At 40.0% G+C, this 25354-nt stretch overlaps 1 protein-coding gene and 1 long non-coding RNA gene across 5 annotated transcripts in view; one reads left to right on the forward strand and one right to left on the reverse strand.

Annotated features, from left to right (window-relative positions):
* Positions 1-25354, forward strand: part of LOC141547666 (uncharacterized) — a 519112-nt gene that overhangs the window by 413791 nt on the left and 79967 nt on the right. The window lies entirely within an intron of this gene.
* Positions 1-25354, reverse strand: part of HS3ST1 (heparan sulfate-glucosamine 3-sulfotransferase 1) — a 42040-nt gene that overhangs the window by 10686 nt on the left and 6000 nt on the right. The window contains exons 2-3 of one of the 4 annotated variants that reach the window (XM_074276130.1): positions 22395-22511; positions 5074-5221 (exon numbers count right to left, since the gene is read on the reverse strand). The exons of 1 other annotated variant lie outside the window; for it this stretch is intronic. The gene's annotated coding sequence lies outside the window, so the exon portion shown is untranslated. The remainder of the gene's footprint in view (positions 1-5073; positions 5222-22394; positions 22512-25354) is intronic. 2 more of the 4 variants (XM_074276131.1, XM_074276129.1) reach the window with 2 other exon arrangements.

Raw genomic sequence — 25354 nt, forward strand, 5'->3', positions numbered from 1 at the left:
GGCAAGGCAGGCCTCTCCTGCTCATCTTGGGGAGAGCCAGAAGCATCTCCCTCTCCATCTTTGCCCGCCGGCTTCAGATCACTCTTGTAATGGTGTCAAATGAATACATTTGCCAGGTCATCTCTGAAACCCAGAAAGTAGGGAACAAAAGCCTCAGCTGGTGCCTGTCAGTCTCAGAAAGGACATTGATATTTCAAGAGCTGCATAAATATTTATTTTCTCAAAATTGCCTACATATGACACTCTTCGATAAATGTTGACACTGGATTTTGTTTGGATTTACTTATGGTAATGGGGCTAGGGGTGGGAAGAGCTCCAGTTCAGGATGTAGACCCCCTCAAAGGTCAGGCCACACAATTTTAATAAGTTTCCATCATTTTCGGCGTCTGAAATACGGAGGTAGATTTAGCTATTTCCCCTTCGATCCTAAAAGGATTGCCTGGAACTTAGCTTCTCATTTTAAACAAGGAGCTCCTTGAGGGCAGGAGCCATGTTTTCCCCTCTGTATCCCCTGCCATGTGCCAGCTGTATACCCAGTACTGCTTGGCTGGACTTGGCTCCCACTTTTGTCTTCCCTTTCTACACACAATAATCTTGCTAGCTTGTAGACCTCCTGTGGTGCTCTTAAGGTAACTTCCTGCACCGGTACCACCCCCGCAGCCTTGGATGGTTCCGATCCCCTTCCAGATGCAGTCCCAACCTGTCAGTCTCCCACAATAGCAGGGACCGCTCTCTCCATAGTTACCCTGAACCGTTCCCTTCTATCACTCCATCCAGCCCCACATGGCATCTCTGATGCACTGTAACTCTTGGGCTTTTGGTCCCACTGTTCTTACGGCTGAAATGTATTTGGGTCCTTTTTTTTTGTTTTTGTCCTCCCCTAAAAACCCAGCTGACACGCTCCCTCCGTCGTGAAACTCCCCCCGGTCTAACATCAAGCTTCAATCCATCTTTTTAAGACTTCTATCCATTGCTCCTGTTTACGTTCTTGGGCTTTAAACAGAATTTGCCCTATCCCTCTCAATCACAAACCAAACCAAACCAAACCAAAACACAAAACACAAAACTATACCATCTTCCTTAAGTCTTTCCTTTGTCAGGAAACCGTTTCTGGTTTTTTACCCACCCCCTTGGGATGGGGCAACTCTTCCCCGACCCCTCATCAGCTCACTCCCCAGCTTCCTAAGGTGGGGTGCCCCAGCGTGGACCCCGCACTCTCCCCGTGATCTGAGCATGGCAGGGTATAATGGGATTGTCCATTCCCTCACTACAGATATTCTGGATCAATTCCGTTGTGTTTGGGGGAACCATGATTTCACATTACTGCTTCCTATTAGGTTGAAATTCCACTGTAGAAAGGAGACTTCATCATTTGGAGGAACAGAATGATATCACTTCTAGACCTCAAGCTATTAGTCAAAACAATTTGGCACTAGATTGAAAATAGAAAAGTAGATCAATGAAACAGACTAGACAAACCTCCTTAAGCCTCCCACCGCATGCCCTCCCTCTAGGTTTGTGGATGAGAACCGAAAAAAAAATAAGGACATTTAGCCAAGAGCACACTTTTCTGTCCTCCTCCTCATCTTACCCCACTCAGACATTTTCCTCCTCTGTCCTCCTTCTCCTTTCTTACATGAAGAGGGGGTTCTTAATCTTCCAAAGGCAACCCCCTCCCATTAACTTTAGCAGATTGCTCCCCCATCATATTCACACTCCTCGTCTTCCAGCGCACACTCACTATTGGCTACTTCTGGGCTGCCCACAAACCTGCCCGCTTCTATTCTTTCCTTCAAAGATCCTCATTTGCTATCTGCCATCCATGGCTCTTCTCCCTCTCTTACCCCATCCATCTGGGAGAGACAGCCAGTCTGGATGTCTCAATTGCTGATTCACGTCTGGACCCTCCGGTTCTCCAGAGTTAGATGTGGCCACTGGACCAGATGGCTCAGGAGGAGAGAGTGGGGCTCCCTCCCTTGCATGTCATGGTATCACCTCCCTGATGTCATGGTCCTCTGCGAGAATAAAGGATGAAGAATAGCAGGCCCTCTAACATCTGGCTCCCGACATCATCCTTCAGCTGAATCTGGTCTCTCCAAAGTCTCCTGCAACCCTTTGAATGGTCTTTTCTAAGTCCTGATTCTCCTTGATATCTGTTTCCCACACTACTGATGAGTTTCTTCTGCTGGAGATGCTCCCATCCCTATGGTTTTATGGGATTGTTCTCGGCTGATTCTCCACTTACTTTCTGATTACTTTTAAGTCATTGGATATTCACCCAAGTCATCAGCACTAAACATGGGTTTTCCCTACAGTTCTTTCTTGGGTTCTCTTCCATACTCCCTTTATAATATCTTACTTCGTGGCCATATCAGCTCTCATGGATTCTATCATCATCACTAATTAGATGACATATCTATATTTAATCTCTATTGAATTCCAGTCTCTCATCACCAACTTTGTTTTGGACATCTGTTTGGATATCCCATAACCACCTCAAATTTAGCATATGTAAAAATTCATTATCCCCCCCCCCCCAAACACCGCCTTCATTCCTTCTACCCAACATTCTTGGGACAAAGCCTGCTCCTGGAGGGGACCAGTCTCCAACCTCACTTGCATTCAGCACACATCCAAGCTGTTGTTAAGTTTCACAACATCTCTCAAATACGTGCCCTTCTTACAACCGTCCCCCTCCTGAAGCCTCTAACCACTCCCCCACACACATAGGGACAATAGTCTTCTGGTTGATCTCCTTACCTCATATTTCCCAACTCCTATCCATCTTCTGTTTGGATAGCAAAGCCATATTTCTAAAGTGTAGTCTGACTGTGTCACCCCGTTTTTCCCTAAAAACTTCATTGATTCCCTGTTTCCCAAAACCAATATAAAATGCAATCTGACATTTAAAGCCTATCACAAATTGACCCTTTCTTATCCTCCCAGGCTGCTTAAAGTTTACTTCTCTCCACGTATTAGAAGTGGCTAGGAAATATGATGGATAGAGAGCCAGGTTTAGGGTCAAGAAAACCTCAATTCAAATTCTCTTTCACATAGTCACTAAAAGTAAGAACATGGGCAAATATTTAAATCCAGATAGCCTCAGTTTCTTAACTTTAAAATGAGGTAATGGGGTAATAATTTCTACCTCAGAGGTGCTCTAAGAATCAACTGAGATAGTGCTTTGAAATCTTTAAAGCCATATATTAATGCTAATTATCAACAGAGTCATCTAGGTGACATAGTGTAGAGAACTCAACCTGGAGTCAGGAAGATTCAAGTCTGAAACCTAGCTCCGGCCCCAACTGGCTGTATTCCTGTTGGCAAGTTGGCTAAATTATACTTCTGTTTCCTCATTTGTAAAGTAGGGTGATCACAAGAACTCCCACGGGGCTTATAAGGATGCAAAGGTTCACTCCTGTTGCTCTCCAATCCAGCTACTCCGACTTGTTTGCTGTTCTTTTCCCCCGCAACCCTCCACCTTAAACTCTAAGCTTTTCATGGACTATCCTTCCTTCCTGGAATTCTCTCCCTCCTGGCTTCCTTTGGGACCCCACTCCAAGCTCACCTTCCAAGAAACTTATATCTAATTCCTCCTGCTATTATTTCTTCCCCTCTCTCTACGACTTTCCAAGAACATTAGATACATGTACATGTATGTAAAATGTGTGTATGTATATATATATATAGATATAGATATAGATATATATGTATAGATAGATAGATAGATACACACATATAGCATATATGTTATTATTTGTAACATCTTCTCTAGGAATATGTGAATTCCCTGAGGGAAGAGACCTCCGTTTTGTCTTTGAACTGTGACTTGAACACTGTATATAATAGATGCTTGTTGACCAACTGACTGATTAGAATTATGAATAGAAAGTGACTTAAATTGCCCATGTCCTTTGATCCATATTTCTCATTCTTGCTACTAGACATACATTCCCCAAAAATTCAATGTAAAAAAAAATCTATATACACTAAAATATTTATGGTGTATTATTTTCTTTTTCTGCTGGCAAACAAAGTTGCAGAACCAGAGTGGTCCCATCAACTAGGCCGTAATTAGACAAATTGCATCATGGGGATCCTGGGTTCTTAATAACTGTGTGTGTGCCTGCATGCTTGTATGTGTGCCATGGACCCTTTGACTGTCTGAAGAAGCCCATGTGATTCTTCCTTGAATGTAGAAAACAAAATACATGAGATTACAAAGGAAAGCAACTCTATTGAAATACACTGACCAAGTTGTTTTGTTGTTGCTTTTAAACAACAAGTCAATGGACAGCAGTTAAAAACTCCTATAGGATGTGAATGAAATGGAACCTAACTTTGCTCCAAGAAATGACCAACATCATCAATAGAGTGAAGCATGAGGGAACACATGTAAAGTGAAGAATAGTGAAGAAAGTAGAACCAGGAAAAGGACCACACAATGCACAATGGTTAGAGCAAGGTAAATGAAGGAACAAGAGGACACTTGAAATAAAACTCCAGAAATAAAATAAGTGACCCACTTTGCAAAAGTGGAGGGGATGATGAGTGAGGAGCAGTTTTGACAATGTCAGGTTTATTCAATGTGTTTTTCACTTTTGATTAACTTAAAACAAACCTATTCATCTTGTGGCACAAAAGTTGGCTTTTGGGGGAATATATTAGGAAATTTAAGTGATGTAAAAAAATCCCTAAAATATATTTTTATAGGAAAGCTAAAGCATTTTTTATCTGGGGACAGTTTTTTAGTCCTAATCTTTCTGATCCTGAATGAGTGTTGAATGGTCCCAGTAGACAATGGTTCGAGTCCTAGAAGAATTAAAGCTAATGACAGGTCAGGAACCATTTCAAAACATATTCCGAGGGGGCTTTAATCAAAGGAGCTCTATGGTGGGGAGGTCATAGGGCTGCACAAAGAGGAGCTCGGAATTACCCATTTTCATTCTCAGATATTGTGTAACCCAGGCTGTGGTGACCTAAATAAATCCCACATCAGAGAACCCAGCCTGCTGACATTGTCAGAGCCTGACACAGTTACCTGAGAAGAGGGTGGGCTGGGGCCCTCATTACCTGGCACTGCTTAGCAGAATGGGGATGTGTTGGTGGGCGGGCAGCTCCCACTGCCAGCCAGGACTGACTGCTCTTGGGGAACACGCTGGAGGCTTGGCTGAATTTGGAAACTTCCCGAGATAAAAGTCTTCTGAAAGCATGATCCTGTCTGGATTCAGCATGAAGAGGAGCATGAGCAATAGATCTAATTGCAAATTAGCTGCATTTTATAACTGTGTCTTAGCAAGTGGTAAATAGACAAAGCCAACATGGGCTGGAGCTGGTGGGGTCCCCCTCACCTTAGTGCTCACTGGCCCTGTGGGCCCACAGTTCTTTCTGTGGCTGGCTACGCCGGTCCAAATCAGGGATGTCTCAGACTAACCCTGTGGGACTGAGCATGTAAAGGATGTAGAAAGAAGCCTGCCCATAATCCTCAGCAGAGGGACTCTGAGCAGGTGCAAGAGTCAGAATCCAGGGATTTGCCTGGGCTTGGACAGCTGGTCCAGATCGGAGCTGGAGTGGAACTGAAGACTTCTGGATTTTAAGTCTAACCACATGTAGAGGTAGAATAATAAATGACATAACCACGTGTGTACAATTATGCATAATCTGGTGTATGACATGGACAAACGCATAAGTGTGTCTATATATTAGATCCATATGGAGCATACGATATGTGTAAGAATAGGAGCTGCGTCTAATTCCCAGTTGAGGGAACAGTCCCCGACAGTGTCAATGGCTCCATCTCTACAATGGCAGGGAGAGGTTGAGAGACATGCCTAAGGTCCGATCCTAGATTTGCACCCGGGTCCTCCTCCACTATTTCATCTTGCCTCTAGTGCAGATCCAGAGACAAAACATAGCACAGGGCAGTGGAAAGCAGCTGCATGTGAAATCTGAGGTCCTGACTTTGAATTTAAACTCTACTACTTATGATCTGCTGTGGCCATGGCTAAATCAGCCCCTCTTTCAGCCTCAATTTTTTCAAATGTGAAACTAAATGCCTTATAGGTCTAAATTCATTACCCACTATTCTCTCTCTCTCCCTCTCTCTCTCCCTCTCTCCTCTCTCTCTCTGTCTCTCTCTGTCTCTGTCTCTGTCTCTCTCTCTCTCTCTCTCTCTCTCTCTCTCTGTCTCTCTCTGTCTCTCTCTCTGTCTCTCTCTCTGTCTCTGTCTCTCTCTCTCTCTCTCTTGTCTCTCTCCCTCTCTCCCCTCTCTCTCTCTCCTCTCTCTCTCTCTCTCTCTCTCTCTCTCTCTCTCTCTCTCTCTCTCTCTCTCTCTCTTGTCTCTCTCCCTCTCTCCTCTCTCTCTCTCCTCTCTCTCTCTCTTTCTCTCTCTCTCTCTCTCTGTCTCTCTCTCTCTCTTTTTTTTCTCTCTCTCTCTTTCTCTGTATATATATATATATATATATATATATATATATATATATATATATATATATATATACACACACACACACACACATATGTATATGCATGCACACTGAAAAAGAATTACATATATTTGTTCTCTATTGCTATTAAATAATAACAGTTTGAATTTTATTTGGGATGCAATAAAGACCCATTAAAAGGTTTTGAGCAGAGATTTAACAAGAACAGATTTTTCACAAAAAAGCATGTTTGTGATGGAGAATTGAGAAGAATTCCCCAAAGGAGAGGCTTGGAAGAAAAGCGATGGACTCACCCATAGAAGACTATTGAAATGTCCTGTTGGTTGGTAATGAGGGTCAAAGCAATAAAAATAGAATGACATAGGACACATGCAAGAAAACATGGAGGCAGAAGCAGCAGGACTTTGTTATATGATCGGATACAATAATTGATATGAGAAGAGTATATCAATAATCAGGCGCCATGCTTCTCCAATTCACAAATACCCCCAAACTGGGTCCTACAAAGCGGAGGCAATTTCAAATTTATCTGGAAAAGATTTGGGCGTCTTAGAGGAATGCAAACTCGATGTGATACGTCAACCATGTAAGAGCCTTCTCGGCTTCTGACCTAATCAGGCTGCGACAACAGTAATATCTTCAAGTCATACTTTTCAGAGGGAGATAAGTAGGATGGGGAAGCATCTTAAAATCATGCCATCGAGCCTTGTAAATATGAACTTATAAGACAGAAGACTTAGAACATGGAGATAACCATCCGCAAGTATTTGGAAACTTTTCAAGAGGAGAAAGTTTTAGAGCATTTTTGTTTTCTCAAAGGATGGGAAAAGGAGCAAGAGGAAGTAGCCATGAAAAAGACATAGACTTAATATCAAGGGATGAAGGTAATATATATATATATATGTGTGTGTGTGTGTGTGTGTGTGTGTGTGTGTGTGTGTGTGTGTGTTTGTTATGTATGTATGTCTCTGTGTCACACAGAGACATACATACATAACAAACACACACACACACACACACACACACACACACACACACACTTCTTAAGAAGCATAATGGACTGCTTTAGGAAGTAGAATTGGTTCCCCAGTTTTGAAAGTGGGAAACTGTTGATCCCACAGACACAAACAGCAACACCAGAAGGAGCCAGTTGGAATATTTTTAAAAATCATCATTATCATCCTCATTATTCTAATAGAGCTGTGTTGTAATAACAACTATGTCCAGCAGATGACAACAAATAAAATACCAAGTAATCCTATCTGACAATGCCTTCGATTTAAGAATGAGTAATGCTTCATTTTATCAATTAAGCTTCAAATGGTATTAATGAATTTATAAAACCGTGGATGAGTGCATTGAGATCCAACATCTAATATGGGACCTGATAGAAGGAAGAGCAAGACCCCTTCCTCTCCCTTAACCCAATCTTCCTTTGGTGACCTCCTTCTCCCCCTTCTTAATTGAAATGCTAATCATTCCTCATCACATCCAACAGGAATACAAAGCAAAGTTAATTACCAGCTTCACTTTCATTTTTTATTTCTGACTGTTAACGATAGAAGATGACTTTTAATGCATATTTTTAATGGAGTCTATCACCACTGATTAATTATTGGAACCAAACTGACAGGAGGTGAAGAAAATCAGTGATAGATTTGGTAAATATTTACTAAACACATACTATCCATTATGCGTATGAAAACATGGACATTTGCCAATTTCCAATAAATCTTATCAATGTAAAGATTAATTTAAATAATTTGAGCCAAAAAAAGTAAATTCTATGAATGTTCTCCCCTTACTGTATTTCTAGGCAATTGATGGAAGGAACACAGATCTGGGAGGGAGAGCTTACTTTTAGTTTAAGTTCTATCACTAGCTAGACAAATGTCACTGATTAAATTACTTCTGTGATTTCTAGTTCAGTTTTTCATCTGTAAAATGAGGAGATTTGAATTGGTTATCTAAAGTCTTCTCCAAATTTTATATTTGATAATGTTCAATTCTTTTTGATTTATAATAATCATTATAGAGTCATAGATAGGCAGGTGGTATAGTAGCAGAATGCTGAACCTGTAGTCAAGAAAAGCTGAATTGAAATTCTAGCTCAAAGACTTATTAGCTGGTGACTCTAAGCAAGTCACTTCAACCTGCCTGATTTCAGTTTCCTCACTTATAAAATGGAGATAATAATGGCAATAAGGTTAAAATGAGCTATTACTCTTAAAGCTCTTCACAAACCTCAAAATGTTATATGACATGAAAGATTTTCAGAATACTTCCAAAGCTCAAATATTCACAAGTTTGCAAAATAAGTCAATCATTTCATCAAGAAGAAGTTAAAAACTTTGCTTTCAAACCAAAAAAAAAAATCATAAGACTTGTCAAAATTGTGGCATCCTTCATTTAAAGTTCCATAGATTAAGTGCAACAATCACTAACCATGTTTGCATTATAATTTAGGGTTTAAAGACCTTTCCTCAAGTGAATAAAGTCTGAGTTCTTGTGAAAATATTATATCCATATTCAGTCTATTGACTCAGATGAGTGAAGCACCTTATCCACATTTTAGGTCATAGATTTAGAATGACAAAAATACTTGGAGTCTAATAGCTTCATTTTACAAATGGGGAAATTGAGGCCTGGGGAAGGGAAGTAAATTTTCCAGAGACACAAAGTCTCAGAGACCAATTTAAATCCAGCTTTTCTTGGCTCCAAGTTCTTTGCCTAATCTACAAGGTCATGCTGTCTTCTGAGACACAATTAGTGAATAGCACAGCATAAACAGGGCTCTGGCCCTTCTCATGTCCAATTCCACTACACTGTGATGTTTCTCTGTAGATTTATTTATATTCTCAACAGTGTGCATGAGGAAAAGTTTCAGAATAGATTCCTTTCTCTTGGTCCTTTGATAAGCCTAGAACAAATGTTCCTTCTGGTCAAAAGCACCCTCCTTTCATGGATCTCCCAGGAGTAGCGCTTAGCAATGGGTTTGCCTTTTGTGTAGTCAATAAATATTGGATTTGGACTCGGAAGACCTTAGTTCAAGTTTCCTTTTTGATACTTCCTAGCTAACTAGCCCTGGGCAAAGAATTTCATGTCTCTGAGCCCTTGTGATTTCATATAAAAAATGGAACTGAAATTACCCCTGGTTCATACCTTGTAGAGTTTGTTTGAGGCTCATAAGAGATTATTATATGAAAAGTTTTCTTATTAATTTCTCATTGTTGTTGTTGGGTTGCTTCAGTCTTGACCAACACTTTCTGACCCATTTGGGGATTTCTTGGCAAAAATACTGAACTGGTTTGCCATTACTTTCTCCATCTCCTTGTTCAAATGAAAGGAATTCATAAGTGACTTGTTCAGGGTCTCACAATTAATAAATGTCTGAGAGTAAATTCAAATTCAAGTCTTATGTCTGACTGGAGGCTCAGCACTCTATCCAATAAGTCATCTAGTTACTTATCGTCATCATCATCATCATCATCAGCTAAGGAAAAATCCCAAGTGAGCAGTCCACATATTTGATTCCAAAAAACATTAACAAATGCCTACTGAAAGAGGTGAGGCGAATGGGAGCATATCTTGGGAAGGAAATTTAGAATTTAGATAAGTTTTTCCTGATCATCCCAGAGACTTCCAGTTGACCTTTTTTTTTTCTTTTTTTTTAACAACACATTCTTCAAACTGATTAGACATTTATCCTTTTCTTGTTATTCTATTCCTCTGGCTTTTGTTAAAAAGTAAAGAACAAAATTTTATTAGGGAAAACAAATGAGGGGCAAATGAATGTCCTTGACATGAAAGAATTGTTAAACTGTTATTTCTTAGTCTAAGAATTTGACAGGAGGATGGATGAGGGCTTTTAGCTGTACAATGTCCCATATAAGCCACACATGAAAGGCAGATATTACGTAAAATACATATACATCCAGGTTATAAACTCTGAGAATGAGCTAAGTTTTCATTGCATCTTGCTACTCTTCTACCTTCTCAAGGCCATTAATGTAATAATGAAGCTAACATACACTATAAGGTATAGCAATTTGTCAGTTAGAATGAGATTTGCCTGAGAATAAGTTCTCAGAGGTGTCAAAAGAATAAAACTTACTGCAGTGTCTTTGGTAAAAGTAGGCTCATAATAGCCAATCTGCCAAATTGCTTTGCTTCTTTAAAAATCACCTTCAATTCCCCTATAAGCACGTGGTCCTCGGGTCCGGTCCCAGAGAAGGACCATTGTGTAACGGGAGTATCTTCCTCATCACACTCCACAAAATAAATGGAGAGACTGATTTGGGAGAGAAGCCTAAGCTAAATGGATAGTTACAGAAAATGATCAGATTGGTTTTTATTTTTCCTCCATGATTTTTGTACAACTGCTTAAGTAGGGAAAAACTTTCGAATAGATTTGGATTCACTAAAGAGAATTTGGATCAAACTGAATCAAACAATCATCATTTTCTAAATAAAAAGACTGAATAGAAACTAATCTGGAATTCTAGCTAATGACATATATTTTATCAGCAAAGACACTGATGATATTGGGGAGGGGAAAGACATAGTTTCATCCCTTTTCTGTTGTGTCCTGACTTTTCTACTTGCTTTTTTGTTTCTTTGTTTTTTAGTTGTTGTTGTTTATTTGAATGTTTTGACTTTTAAGATGAAAAAAAAAAGGTGCATCTTTTTAAGAAACAAAACAAGACACCTTAAAAAAAATCAGCTCAAATCTCACCTACTGCAGCAGGCCTTTTCCAGTCTTCTCATTTCTAATTAACACCTTCCCTCTGAGATTACCTCATGTTTATACTGTCAATATCTTGTTCCTACAAAGATGTTTGGCTGTTGTCTTCCTCACTAGACTGTGAGCCTCATGAAGGCAGGACCAAGTGTTTGTTTTTGTCTTTGTTTTGTTTTGACTGCTTTTATATTCCCAGCACTTAACACACTGCCTGGCACATAGCATGTCCATAATTAATATTTCTTAACAAAAGAGGAAAATATCTTTTGTTCTGTGTCACATAGGAGAAAAATATTCCCCTGGCCTTAGAAAGGAAGAGAAAAAAACAAAGGCATAATAAGGTCAGAGTCACTGAATATCTAGTTATGTGTGTGTGACTGTGTAGGTGGATGTGAGAGAGAAGGAGAAAGAGAGAGAGAGAGAGAGAGAGAGAGAGAGAGAGAGAGAGAGAGAGAGAGAGAGAGAGAGACAGAGACAGAGACAGAGAGAGAGACAGAGAGAGAGAGAGAGAGAGAGAGAGAGAGAGAGAGAGAGAGAGAGAGAACCTTCAGTCTTTTATTTTTCTAAAAGGACAACTATTATGAGACAATTAGCTTGTGCACTGACTTTAATGGGGGATTATAAAGTGCAATTAAAATAAGAAAAGAAGCAGTTGCTGATTATTTTTCAAACATGGATTTGTTTAAATCAGGGAAGGCTGATGACATGCATCAGAGATTTCCTAATGAATTGCCTGATGCTATCACAAAGTCATTAACTATTATTTATTATATTTTTTGGAAAAGTGCTTCAAGATTGGAAAAGGGCAACCAGCCTTTTGTACCTTAGTTTTTTTTTTGTTTGTTTGTTTTTTAAAAGAGAAAAATCCTACTTCTGAAAATAATAACATTAGCTGTGAGACAAAAGTGGGGCAAATAAAGAATATTTCTATGAAAATAGAACATTGCAAAGGACCACAGTGCGGTAGAATCTGTACAACGTGGAAGTCTGATTCTTTTTTATATCAGGAAAAACCCAGAAATTCCAGCAACCCTCAGAATGGAATTCATTCTGGTAATAATTAAGTCCTTCATGGAATCAGAGAAGAAAAGGAATTCAGCCATTATCTTGTCCAAACAGCTCAATCTAAAGATAGGAAAGCTAAAGCGCAGAAGTGGGCAGAGATTTCCTCGGGCACACACAGGGGCAAAACTCAGGCTTAGGTTGAAATCCAAATCGTTGGGTTGGTTTTAAAGATCCAGTCTGCCCAAGTCCATCTCCTAAACCCTCAATATCTGCTTTCATGGCTCGAATTTCTGTTAATAAAACACTGTTTTCAGGAACGCCAAGGAGAGAAACTCCCCAAGATCTTGCTTCACTTACTCCTTGCTTGTCCTCAGTCACGGGCTCTGCCTTTGTTTCCATCTCCCCACTTTGAGTTCATATCCCTGTCAGCTCTCACCTGGATACTGCCCTAGCCTGTGAATAAGTGTATCCATATCTCATTTTCCCCACTTTCAATCCATCTTTCAAGTAGCTGCCAATAGAATCTTCCCCCAAAATCACTTGGATCAGTCCCTTGCAGAAACAGACACCAACTATTCTCTGTTTTACCTGAATGGTAAACTCAAGGTCCTGTATGATTTGACCCTGTGATTCTCTGGTCTTTTAAACCAGGACTTCTTCCTCTTTTTTTAAACATAATAATTGTTTTTTTTTTTCCAAAATAAATGTAAATATAGTTTTCTACATTCATCCGTGAAAAATCTTGTGGTTTCAAATTTGTCTACCTGCCTCCTGACCTCTTCCCTCTTCTAGAACAGCAAGTAATCCAATGTAAGTTAAACATGTCCATTCTTCTAAACTTATTTCCATATTTAGATCAAAAGGAGAAAAAAAATGAGAAAAAAAAAGAAAACAAACAAGCACAACAACAAAACAGGTGAAAATGCTATGATGTGATCCATACTCAGTCCTCACAGTCTCTCTCTGGGTGCAGATGGCCCTCTCTGTCACAAATCTATTGGAATTGGCCTGAACCATCTCATTGTTAAAAATAGCCATATCCATCAGGATTGATCATTGTATAGTCTTGTTGCCATGGACAATGATGTGGTTCTGCTCACTTCACTCAGCATCAGTTCTATCAGTCTCTTCTGACCACTCTAAAATCAACCTGCTGATCATTTCTTACAGAGCAATAATATTCCATCACATAATTTTTTTTATGTTATATAATTTCTTTTTTTTTATTATATATATATATATATATTTTATAATATTATCCCTTGTATTCATTTTTCCAAATTACCCCCCTTCCCTCTATTCCCTCCCCCCGACGACAGGCAATACCATACATTTTACATGTCCATCACATAATTTACCACCACTTATTCATCCATTTCCCAACTGATGGGCACCCATTCACTTTCCAGTTCCTTGCCACTACAATAAGGGCCACCACAAGCAATTTTGCACATGTGGGTTCTTTTTTCCCTTTTTTATGATCTCTTTGGGAAATAGACCCAACAGAAACACTGCTGGATCAAAGGATATGAACATCTTATAGCCCTTTGGGCAGAGTTCCAAATTGCTCTCTAGAGTGGTTGGATCAGTTCACAATTCCACCAACAATGTATTAGTGTCCCAGTTTTCCCACACCCCCTCAGAACATAAGTCATATCTTTTACTGTCATCTTAGCCAATTAAGAGATGTGAACTCTAAACCAAGGCTTCTTAATTTTTTTTTTCCATTCATGATTCCTTTTCAATCAAGAAATTTTTATGCAGCCTCAGGCACATAAGTAGATAAAATAGATATATAAATCGAACTTTTCCTGATAATAAATAATAATTTTGTGATCTCTACATTCAGTTAAGAGACCCACAGTTTAAGAAGCTTTGTTTTAAACTATTACTATGCAGCACCAATGGTCTACTGGACAGCTACTCATTGTCTTTGGAATACAGCATAATCATTCCTTTGCACACTGAGTACAACCTCCCTGGAAGGCCTTCCCTATTCCTTTCTACTTACAGGAATGTTAATTAAGGCACAACCTTCTGAATTTAGCCATTCCTTACTATTATAAGCTACGAGGCTATCTCTATTTTCTGAATAATAAAGAATCTCAGATTTGAAAAGTACTTGCCAAGATCATCTAGTCCACCTCATGCCACAATATAATTAACAATATCTCTCTGACAGGTCTACTATTTGTAGAGCTCAAATAATATCTTCTGAAAAAAATTCCACTTTTGAACGGTCCTATCAACGCATAGAGTTGTGAAAAAAACTAGACAACCAAACAGACAAACACATTTTGTTAATCATAGCTAAGATACATGGATATGAACTCCAGAAGGGTCATTCTGTACTCTAAACATCACCAATTCTATTTACTTTTTACAAGCTTGCATTTTTGTAGAGAAGTAATACTTAGTCACTCTGTAACCTTGCAGATGGACAATGGGGCTGATCAGATTTTCTATCATTAATCTCTATAAATTGATGTTGATTTTAAAATTTTGTTTCCAGAGATTCAACTTTGAGAACTCACATTCTTTCAATATTCTTCAATATATATTTACTTTAATTCTCCATGGATTCATAATTCAATCACAATGATTGAAATCTGAATCTTCTCAAATCAGCCATATTACAAATCTTGTAATGCTTTAGATGTAGGTTTTATGAGTTTCTGTGCCTGAAAAGAAATCCCTACCAGATGGCCAACTTTCAGTGACCAATCTTCCAAACTTGGAAAGACTGGCCCTAAGACAACCAACTCTGCGTCAGCAAGCTTAAGTCTTTTTCTGACTCCTTCCTTTCTCCAAGCTCTAGTTATGGCAACCTCTCCAAGACTAGCTTGTGTAAAATTTGGATATATTGTGTATCTACTTATGTGTTCACCTTATGTGTATTGTTTTCATCTAAAATACATAAGCTCCTTAAAGATAAGGATTTTTTCCATCTGTGTCTGTGGTACCCAGGATAATGTATGAACGTAAGTGCTTAAGAAAGGCTTGTTGGATGATCAGAGGAAGGATTCCCCAAACCAAAAAGAAATCACAGGCCTTTTGAAATATTGAAGTACATTCATATCTCATTGTCCTGAGTCTGCATGGCTCTACCTGCCCTGAGGGAAGTAGCCATGTTTTATTCATCTCTGGATCTGCCACAGCATCTTGTCCATTCCAGATGCTCAATACATATTTACTGAATGATTACTAGAATAGATCAGAAGAGTTGGAGTTAGAAAGGCCCTTGGCAATATAGTCCGACCTCCTCATCTTACAGAAAAGAAAACTTCTCTGCCTTGTCAGAGAAGGAGGAAATGGCATTAGAATTCTACTGCTGAATTTAGCTTTCTTTGATTCCTGTCCCATAATGGTATTTTAAGTTTCAACACATCTCTATCAATCTTCTAAGTGTAGGTTGGTATGTGTGTGTGTTATATATGTGTGTGTGTGTTTAATGGAAGCATTACAAATACATATATTTTTTTCTAAAGAAATTTCTTAAAGTAAGGGAGGCTTGAGAGCTTAGAGGTTTGCTTTTAATCCACTCTGCTCTGCCCTACTTTAAATGGAAGCGATCATTTGCATAGAAAATAGAAATCAGAGGACACAGCTATGCCTTTGTAGTTCTGCAATTCACTACCCATCTTGGTGGCCTTGAGTGAGTAACTTAATTCTATTGTGCCCAAGTCAGTTTCTTCATTTCTTTTTTAGAAAAATGAGATGGTAAGATTAGCGGCCTTCTGCTTTCCTTTCAAAACCTTTTGGTCCACTTGGAGAGCCTGTAGTCCACATTCTAAGTAAACATGAAATACCTAAACAGCATTCTCAACAAGCTGCCACCCAGCTTCCTTTGAAGCCCTCTATGATGGGAAGCCCGTGGCACCCCAGAATGGTCTGCTCCACTGGGACATTTCTTTAATGTTCCTTACATTGATCCCCAGTATGCTTCTGAATCTTCCACACTATTGTTCCCTGGACCTGAACTTTTAGGCCAAATGGAAAAAAAAAAACAAAACAAAAAACTTCAGTCCATCTTACCCATGAATAATACCAAGTCTAATTGATGCAGTGTTGGGTATTTGAAAAAGACTTTCCCAACAGCAACCCTGTAAAGTAAATACTACAAGGATAATAATTCAGATGAGGAACTAAGACTCGAGGAGACCAAACCATTTACCTGAGAGATCAAAGGCATTAAGCATGGGACCTGGACCTACTGTGGGGACTTTTTATTAGTACCAATGTTCTTGGAAGCAGGAAATCAGAGTTCAAATCTGCCCTTGGACATTTACTAGTTTGGCACAAGATATCCAGGACAAATTGTGGAACAAACAAGATTCTATTGACAAATCATTCACTTTCTTCCACTGTAAAATCAGAAGAATAATAGCCTTTATCTCAGAGGGTTGTTGTAAGAATCCAATGAGATAATATTTTTAAAGTGCTTAGAACAGCAATGTTTATTTTCATCCTTCATTGCCCAATACCCAATATACTTCAAGCTCTTAACAAAGATTCTCCTGTTACTGAGTATTTTATTCTCCAGGACACTCATTCTACTTCTTTCAACTGCCTCTCATATGATATGATCTTGAATGACTACAGTGGTGGCCCATCTTTGGATGGTCGCTAGATTGTTGTAGGACTTGCTTTAAAAAAAAATCCAGATAATACTTCAGACCTTGTCTTTTTAGATCAAAGCCCAATGGAACTGTGACCTCCTCCATTACAGATAAAATGGCTCCTTTGATGGGATCTGGGCTTGTGCCCACTTTTTTGGCTGCCATGTCATCTAGTTCCTAGAGCTTCTAGTACAGGAAAGTCACTGAATCATGGTTCACTTATGTATCACACATTGTTGATATTTTAATCCCAAGTGGAAAACTTTATATTTATCCACATTAAAGCTCATCCAACAGGGCTCATCGTCCCAGCGCTTGACATCAATTTTTATTTTAAATAATAACTAACATGGTACTAGCATGGAACTCATCTATAGGTAATGGGATTCTATCAAATGAGAGAGAGACAGAAAAGAGAGAGAGAAAGTCATTCAGAGAGACAGGGACAGAGAAGAGAAAGCGAGATGGACAGAGAGAGAAAGATGGAGATGTTAACTATTCTGGATGACAAATCCTTCATTCTTTTAAAGAGCATTCCTCAAAGGGAGACTCCTCTACAACTCATCAAAATTTCACCAATTAATTTATTATGTACCTACTGTTTATAAAATTCTGGGAACAAAACAAAAACCTGTCCACAGAGAGCTGATAACTTTCTTAAGGAGGAACAGAGAAAATAAGATGGTACAAGATTATTCTAAGGGGTTAAGTAGAGATATAGACACAGGTTGACAGGAAATTTGAGGGAGAAATCACTCTCTGTTCTTGAAAGAAGAGGGCTAATTTAAGAAATAGAGCGGTAAAAAGATACTGACATCACAAAGAATGACCTGGGAAAATGTACAGCTGAGGAACATAGGGCAAGAGCAAGAAATAGCTAACCACTTGGCTTAGAGAGTGTTCAGAGCATAGATATGAAATATGAGTTAGAATGGAACTAGATGATGATTACATTACTGAGGAGTGATAGCCTTAGCTCGAGGCTTTAGGAAGGTTTTTTGGCTACTGTGATAAGGATGATATAAAATGGGGCAAGATGGGGCAAGACTGGGCAAGCAGACGACTTCAGACTTCATTCTGGGAGTTTGGATAAGGGGTCTTGACCTGGGCTGGTGATGGAAGTGGAAAAGGGACAGATGGGAGAGGAAATCCTCCAGAATATGGCTCTGTCTTCCTTTCCAGACACTAGCTATCACTCCCTTTCCTTTACACAGTCTGTGTAAAGCCCATTTGCTATTCCTCAGGCATAACAATCACAACACACAACATTCCGTCTCCTGTCTCAGAACCTTGAAGGCCATCCTCATACCCACTCCTCCAAGATGTTTAGAACCCCCAGCTTCCCTCCCAGCTTAGCTAAAAGGTCATCTCCTCCATGGAGTCTTCTCATATTCTCCTGAGCTACCAATAGAGTATATATACATACACACACATGTATATATTTGTGTTTGTGTGTGTGCATGTGTGTGTATACACACACACATATATATAGGAGGGAGAGAGAGTTTAAGGTTTGTTTTGGTTTTGTATCTATCTCCAACCCAACTTTTTTTTTTTTAATTTCTCATGTCTGCTTTGAATTTTTTGTTTTTAATGTCACTTTTCTTGCTGTATGGTTATCAGCATCCATTCCTTCTATCTGTGTTCCTACCCAAGTTGCTCTTCAAATTAGCTAGGAAATAAGATATACTTGAATTCTAGTCTGAATATCTCCTCCAATAAAAATACAATGACTCTTTTATTAATATAGGAAATCATGAAATCCATTCTAGAAACTCATATCCAATAAGCAAACTTCAGGAGTTTTCCCCCAAAAAATGTTGCTAAAATGAGATATTATTGAAAAGTAGAAAATGTAGATCTATCCTGTAAAATAATTTCCTTAAAAGAGTTGCTAGTTTGTTTTATGTATTTCCTGCCATCCAAATAATATTATTTCATTTATTCTTATCATCATATATGTGTGTGTCTTCAGCACTTACATTGCTATTCTCTTTTAATTTTTTTCATCTTGCATAATTATAGATGTCATGCAGATTTCATGCACAGCAATTAGGGAAGGCCTTTATTTAGACCAACACATCTATATCTATCTATTGACTGACCTATGTATATCAATTTATCTGTCTGCTGGTCTATCTGTCTGCCTATTTATCTATCTATCTAGCTTCTGTCTGTCTGTCTGCCTATTTATCTATCTATCTAGCTTCTATCTGTCTGTCTGTGGGTCTATTTATCTATCTATCTAGCTTCTATCTGTCTGTCTATGGGTCTATTTATCTATCTAACTTCTGTCTGTCTGTTTATTATATGTGTAGGAGAAAGAGAAGGAAAGGAAGAAAAAGAGACAGACACAGTAGAACATAGGACTGTAACATCATCCTAAGGAGAACGGCGGTGTTTAAGATAACTAAAACTGTGACTTAGAAGATTTATTTGTAACAACAGTCTTAATAATTGGAATGTTCAACCATAATATTACCTGGAAGAGAAATCAGTATTTTTCTTAGCCCAGGAGAAGAACAGCTAATGAGGATCCTTTTTACTACACTTAAAATATGGAGTCATCTGCTCCACAGTAACCTCTCTCAGAGTCTTTTAAACACTTTTATTACCTTAAAACTGTTCTGGCACTAAACAAATTCATAGTGGAAGTTTTCGACTTCCCGGTTACTCCTTCGGTGCACTAAACGGTGTCTCTGTGTTCACCATATTGGTTTTTCAATAACAGCTCAGCACTGCTGAGCTCTTAATACCCTTTGTATAGGAAGAGCTAATGCTTTGGTAAATTCAGTTCTGACCTGGTGACCAGCTTGAAGCAGCTTCCAAAGGTGGCTAGGACTTAATTCGAGTCCGAGGGAGCATTTTTGGATCTCCCTTTATATGTTACCTTCTCCCATTAGAATCTATAGTTTGCGTGTGCATCTCTAGTACTCAGCCCACTGCCGGACACAGCATAAGCGTCCACTAAATGCTCGATCTATCTCACTTACTGGATGTACAGGATGCTCAGCACCTGACTTGTACATCTTAGGTTCTTATTTAGTAAGCAACAAAGAAACTCTGAGCAACTCTTTTCTCATTATTCTTTTCCTTCCCTGCTAGGATGAATTTAAGATTAACTTCTCAAACAGCGTGAGCCCTTAACTTCATGACCATTTCTACCCACTAAGAGCAGGAGGGCACCTGGTCACAAAATGGGTCTCAGCTTCCTTCTCTGTAAAGTGAAAAGACTGGATTAGAACCAAAGGTTCTCAACATTTGTTTTGACTCATACACTTCTTGTCAGTCTGGGAAAATCTATGGACCTGCTCAGAATAATGTTTTCAAATGCTTAAAATAAAATGCTCGAGATTATAAAAGAAGTCAATTACATTGAAATCCAGTTAATGGTATATTTAAAAAAATAAATAAAGTTCACAAATACCTCTCTCTCTCTCTCTCCATGGCCTGTCCCAGGGGAGAATCCCTGGAGTAAATGGTCCCCATGACGTGTTCCAGCCTGTACCATCTCTAGCTTTGAACACTGTCCACTAGGGCAGCTTCCTTAGTTTCTGGTTCACAGAACTCACCCAGCAGCATCCAGAAATTTCAAACATACTGAGGCTCCAGGGAGAACTGGGCTCCTGAACTAAGCTGAATGAAGTACAAGGGAGCCTTCTGGAGGCGGCTTTCAGAAGACTTTGGCGTCTTTTCACTCATGTATTTCTTTTTCTAAGCACAGCCATCTGAAGTGCTTTTACATTTCCCTCACATCTGCAATTGCATTTCTCCTCCTGTATTTGAACTGCTGATACAGAGCTTTGATTTGCTCCTTTTTTAACTAAAGCGAGAAAGCATTTACATAGGAAAACCTACTGGGGCATATATGCATCCTCTTCTATGGGCAGGAATTTGAGGAGAAGCTCAACCAGACAAAAATGTGCCTCAAAAAGTGCTGAAATGAAAGTTGTCCATGGACAAAGGGGCAGCAAATACTTTGAACTATTTCTTTCTGAGGATTCTAGTTCCTCGGTTCTGTAGCCTTGAACAAAGCTCTTGCCCGCTCTTCATTCAAATGAATCCACACCTTGCACATTCTTTCTCTGTCATCCATGGGGGGAAGGGGGGGAAATGGGAATCTAGCTTAATCCAACATTAAGCATCTACTGTTTAAGTTTAAACTAAGGAGATAGATAAGCCCCAAAGTAGCTTCTGTGCTCCAGAAGTTTGCCTTCTACTAAAGAGTTACAAATGATAAATGGGAAATATAAGTGAGTGGCTCAATACAGACCCCCTGTCTAGAGAAATCAGGTCTTGGAAAGTGAACTTTGACATTCTATTGGGTTTGATACTCTCCACTGGTTAAGATCTGCTGTTTATTGGTGAACCTTCCAGCATATCTCCCTCCTCTCCATCCCTGGTAAAGGAATATCAGTACAGGATGAGGAAGCTCCCTATCCTACCCTGAAAAATTGGGGGAACCATGATCAGGACCCATGCCAGGGCATGGTATCAATGCCCCTCCCGGTAGCCATCCAGAACTGCACAAGGAACAATAACAAAGCACCCTTCCACGGTAAAGGGCTAGAACTGGGCGGATGTGCTTGACCTAGATGCAAGTTAACCAGCACTTAGGGCTAATTACCACTTGGACAATTCTCTATTAACATGTTTGGAGGATGACCCTACTCAACTCCATGCTGGCTGGATCTGTGGGTGTGGTGAGAGAAGGGAGGAGAGATCATGGGGTGGAGTAGGAGGAGGAGGATTCATTCTTTGGTGGTAGAGAGAGAGAGAGGAAGGAAGGGGAGAGATTCCTGTATCTAATCCCCTGGGAAGAGCCCCAGAAGAAAAAGAATAAAGACTTTTGCTTATCCTAACTCTGGATGATCCTAAGGTATCAGGTATCCAGGGTGTCGATATTTCACCATTTGTTGAGGGGTTTGTAAACTAGAAGAGACCTTTCTCTTGGAGTGGCTGAAGCCCATTAAGGTAGAGTCACAGATCACCAAGAATGATGACCATCTTGGCTGAGTTTTTCTTAACTTTTTTTTTTTTATTTTTTGTCCCAAGGGAAATTTTTGTAGTTGTGTGCATTGTTGTGGTGTTAATTATTCAAAAATGACAATGATAAAAAGACCAAAGGCATCGATGATGCCCAAAATATAAACCCATCAAAACAAACAAAAAAGAACAAAGGGGGGAATTATATGGGGTACTTCTCCTTAGACCCTAACCTACTACAACATTAAGTGAGTGATCATGTATTTATTTGGGGATGATGAGCTGATGAGCCAGCTGCCCATTGGTGGGGAACATTCTTCAAGATTTCTGTTATTCTATTTTTTTTCAACCTATAAATTATTTTTTTCTTTGAATTTTGTAAACTTTCGACCTGAAAGGCTAAGTGGTAACAATACACTGAGTTTGGTCTTGAGTTTTCTGATTTTCTGGAAGGGAGCAATGTAGCAGACTGAGGAAGTATTCCCAAAGTATTCTTGGGCCTGACTTCATGAACTGTAGTGTGGAGATACAGCGTCGGCCTCCAAGGTGTCATATTTTAAGCATGAACAGGGAAAGGGTGAATTCAGAAGAGCCTACCTGATCTGGCCCAAGAGAACAATCCACAACTTCCTTCCCCAGCCCACTGGCAGAGGAATTATTGTGCAGGCTTTTCTACACAGCCTGGTGGAATCAGGCCCCCACGTGTCAGGGACTCTAAAACATAGAAAAAACAAAAACCCAAGGTCACAAGTCACATTCTGGCCGTGGCTCTGTCACTGAAGAGCTGTGACCTGTTTTCTCATCCTCAGTTCTAATGACGCCAGCCGGCAGCACCACATTCCATCTAGTTCCCCTGTGCCTGGAATGCACTGCCTCCTGCTCTCCAAATTCCCAGCTCTGCGTAGGGCTCAGCTCAGAAGTTCCGTCGTCTCCCATCAGCCCAATTCTCAGCCCAACTGGGAATCACTCTATCGACTTTGGGAATGTTCTTTGTTATTTAGACATGTACATGTTTTCTCCCCCAGATTGCAAGTGCCTCGAGAGTAGCTATCTTTCTTTTTCTTTTTGTCTTTCTATCCTCAGGCTTGCCACAACTCCTGGAACATCTTAGACATTTGACAAATACGTGGTGAATTGGGTTGACTTTAGACAAGGCCTTTAGCCTCTCAGAGCATCAGTCACCTCTCAAGGAGTTGGACTGTATGATGTCTAAGGTCCATTCCTGCTCCAACCTGCTCCTAAGTAACTCTCTCCCATCCTCAAAGAAGAAGACCTGAAAATGCACTTTGGCAGATTTCTGTTTTAATCCCAGCATGCACCCCGGCTACCAAAGTAGACGCAACTTTCTCCATGACTTCCCCTGCTTGGCTTTCTATCAGAGAGGACTTTCTAACTGCATTGGTAGATTTTCTCTGGGATTTTGAATATCTAGGGCTACCCATATGGTTATTCATTGCTTGTCTTTTTAAAGGAAAAGCTCACTTCCTTTTCTTGCCACATATGTCCTTGATGATGTCTCTCAATTCTCACTTGCTAATGATCATTGCTGGCAGTTTGTTCTAGGCCGCTTACATCTGCATGACTTTCTGTCGCTCTTTGGGCTACTTGAAGGTTTGATTCCTCTGTGATTTGTGCACTCTGAGAATTACAGCCATGGAACATCACTAGGAAAAGGATGGTGTTTTAAGAGATGAGCTGTTGTGGCGTGGAGCACCTTGAGCGTTGAAAACATAGAATGTTTGCCATGCCATCCAGCTAAAACTCCAACTGCTTAATTCTGGGTTCAGCTCATTGCCTAGCAAGAGTTCTCATCTAAGACAAGTACACAGATGGACTAACTCGGGGGACCACCTGCTCAAGTCCTGGATGCTACATACTGTTTATCCTGTTTAATATTTTGTAGAATGGTCAGCCCATTCCCCTCCTTTCCACAGATTCACAGAATTTCAGAGCTTGATGCATTTTATACAAAGTCACTTGTGAACGGGCCCCACTATCTGGAGGGAATCCTAATGTCACCTTAAAAATAGTAAACACCTCAAGAGAGCATGTGTCTCTCTGCTTTACACCTTGTTTGATGTCAAAGTCCAAATTCAACGAGCAGTGATTAAGAGCCTGTGATGCACAAGGCAGCCTGGCAAAGTGGATAGAGAATTGATCTCAGAGTCAGGAAAACAAGTTCCTGTCTCTGATCTAAAAACACAGGCTTCATTACCTTGGGTGACATACTTAACCACTCAATGCCCTGGGCGACTTGAACAAATTCTTCCCCTTTGATGGCCAAGGGAAATCTTCATTTTGTTCTTCACTTTTTTTGTTAATAAAATTATAGTTAAATTTTTTAAAAAGGAAGAGAATAGGAAAAGGAAAAGGAGATGAAAGAAGAGATGAGAGAGATAATCTGACAGCCTAAAAAAATAAAAACAAACAAATTTAAAAAACCAAAAAACAAAAGTTATTTACTTGCAAAGAATGAGATCCCCACTAGGGAAAAAATGTCTATTTGATTCTGTACTTGGCTGCTCATAATCCGCCATTTATGTCGTCAGTGCAACTTTGGACACTTTTGGAAGACCATTAAAATGGCCATTTAAGAATCTCCGTACGACAAGAAGAACCCCAAGTCCGGGCTGCTGCCTCCTGCACTCTAGTTCAATCGATATAAGAAAATGAAAGACTGTGGTTGCTTGGGCAGAGGCGACTCCCGGCTGGTCCACGACAGTGGAGGAATCCTGCCCAGTTGTCTGAGCAGCAGAGAGCCGGAGCGACTCAATGAGAGTCATTGAACTACTAAAAGCTGGAGGCCGGGGTCGAACCCGGGCCGTCCCTCCACCAGCCGGCACCATATCCACTGCACCCGGGCTGCTTCAAAATTCAATCAATATTCAATAGAGATGGAATATTTGCTGAGTACTTAACAAAGTGCAGGCTATGGCAGTGGATACAAATAAACATAAGAGGGAAAGGGGAGAGGAAAAGGATCAGGACAAACATTTATTTTCTGCATAATTAAAATACCTAACATTTGTATAGCATTTTCTCCATCTCCAAATGCTTTCACATTCCTAATCTGCCTGGAGTCTCACCAAAGTCCCTGGGAAGTGGGCAGGCCAGGCCGAGGGCTGTGATGGAGGGACTGCTTTTTCAGCAGAACTGAGATTCTCCCCTTGGTAGCCTCTCCCATACACCCCCTTCTCCTTCTGCCAGTGACATCACCCTCAGCACCTCAGGGTGGGACTGGTGCAGTAGCCTCAGCTGCCAGTTTCTCCCCAATCCAGGCTATTGCCTCTCACTCGGTGAATCATTCTTCCTAGTGACCAAGTCATTCCCCTTTCTAATCACCTCGAGGGGCTCTCTATCGCCTCCAGGATCAAATATAAAATCCTACGTGACATCCCAGGCCCTTCACAATCTGCCCTTCCTCCTTCCTTTGCTTTTACCCTTCAGTCCTGCTACCCCACCAATCCAGGCCCCCTTACTGCTCCTAGAATAGAATCCACCATCTCCAAAGCAATGGGAAAGGCAGTTCTCCAGGCTGAGAATACTTTCCTTAATCA

Source organism: Sminthopsis crassicaudata, chromosome 6 (genome assembly GCF_048593235.1).
Source record: "Sminthopsis crassicaudata isolate SCR6 chromosome 6, ASM4859323v1, whole genome shotgun sequence".
Taxonomy (NCBI): Eukaryota; Metazoa; Chordata; class Mammalia; order Dasyuromorphia; family Dasyuridae; genus Sminthopsis; species Sminthopsis crassicaudata.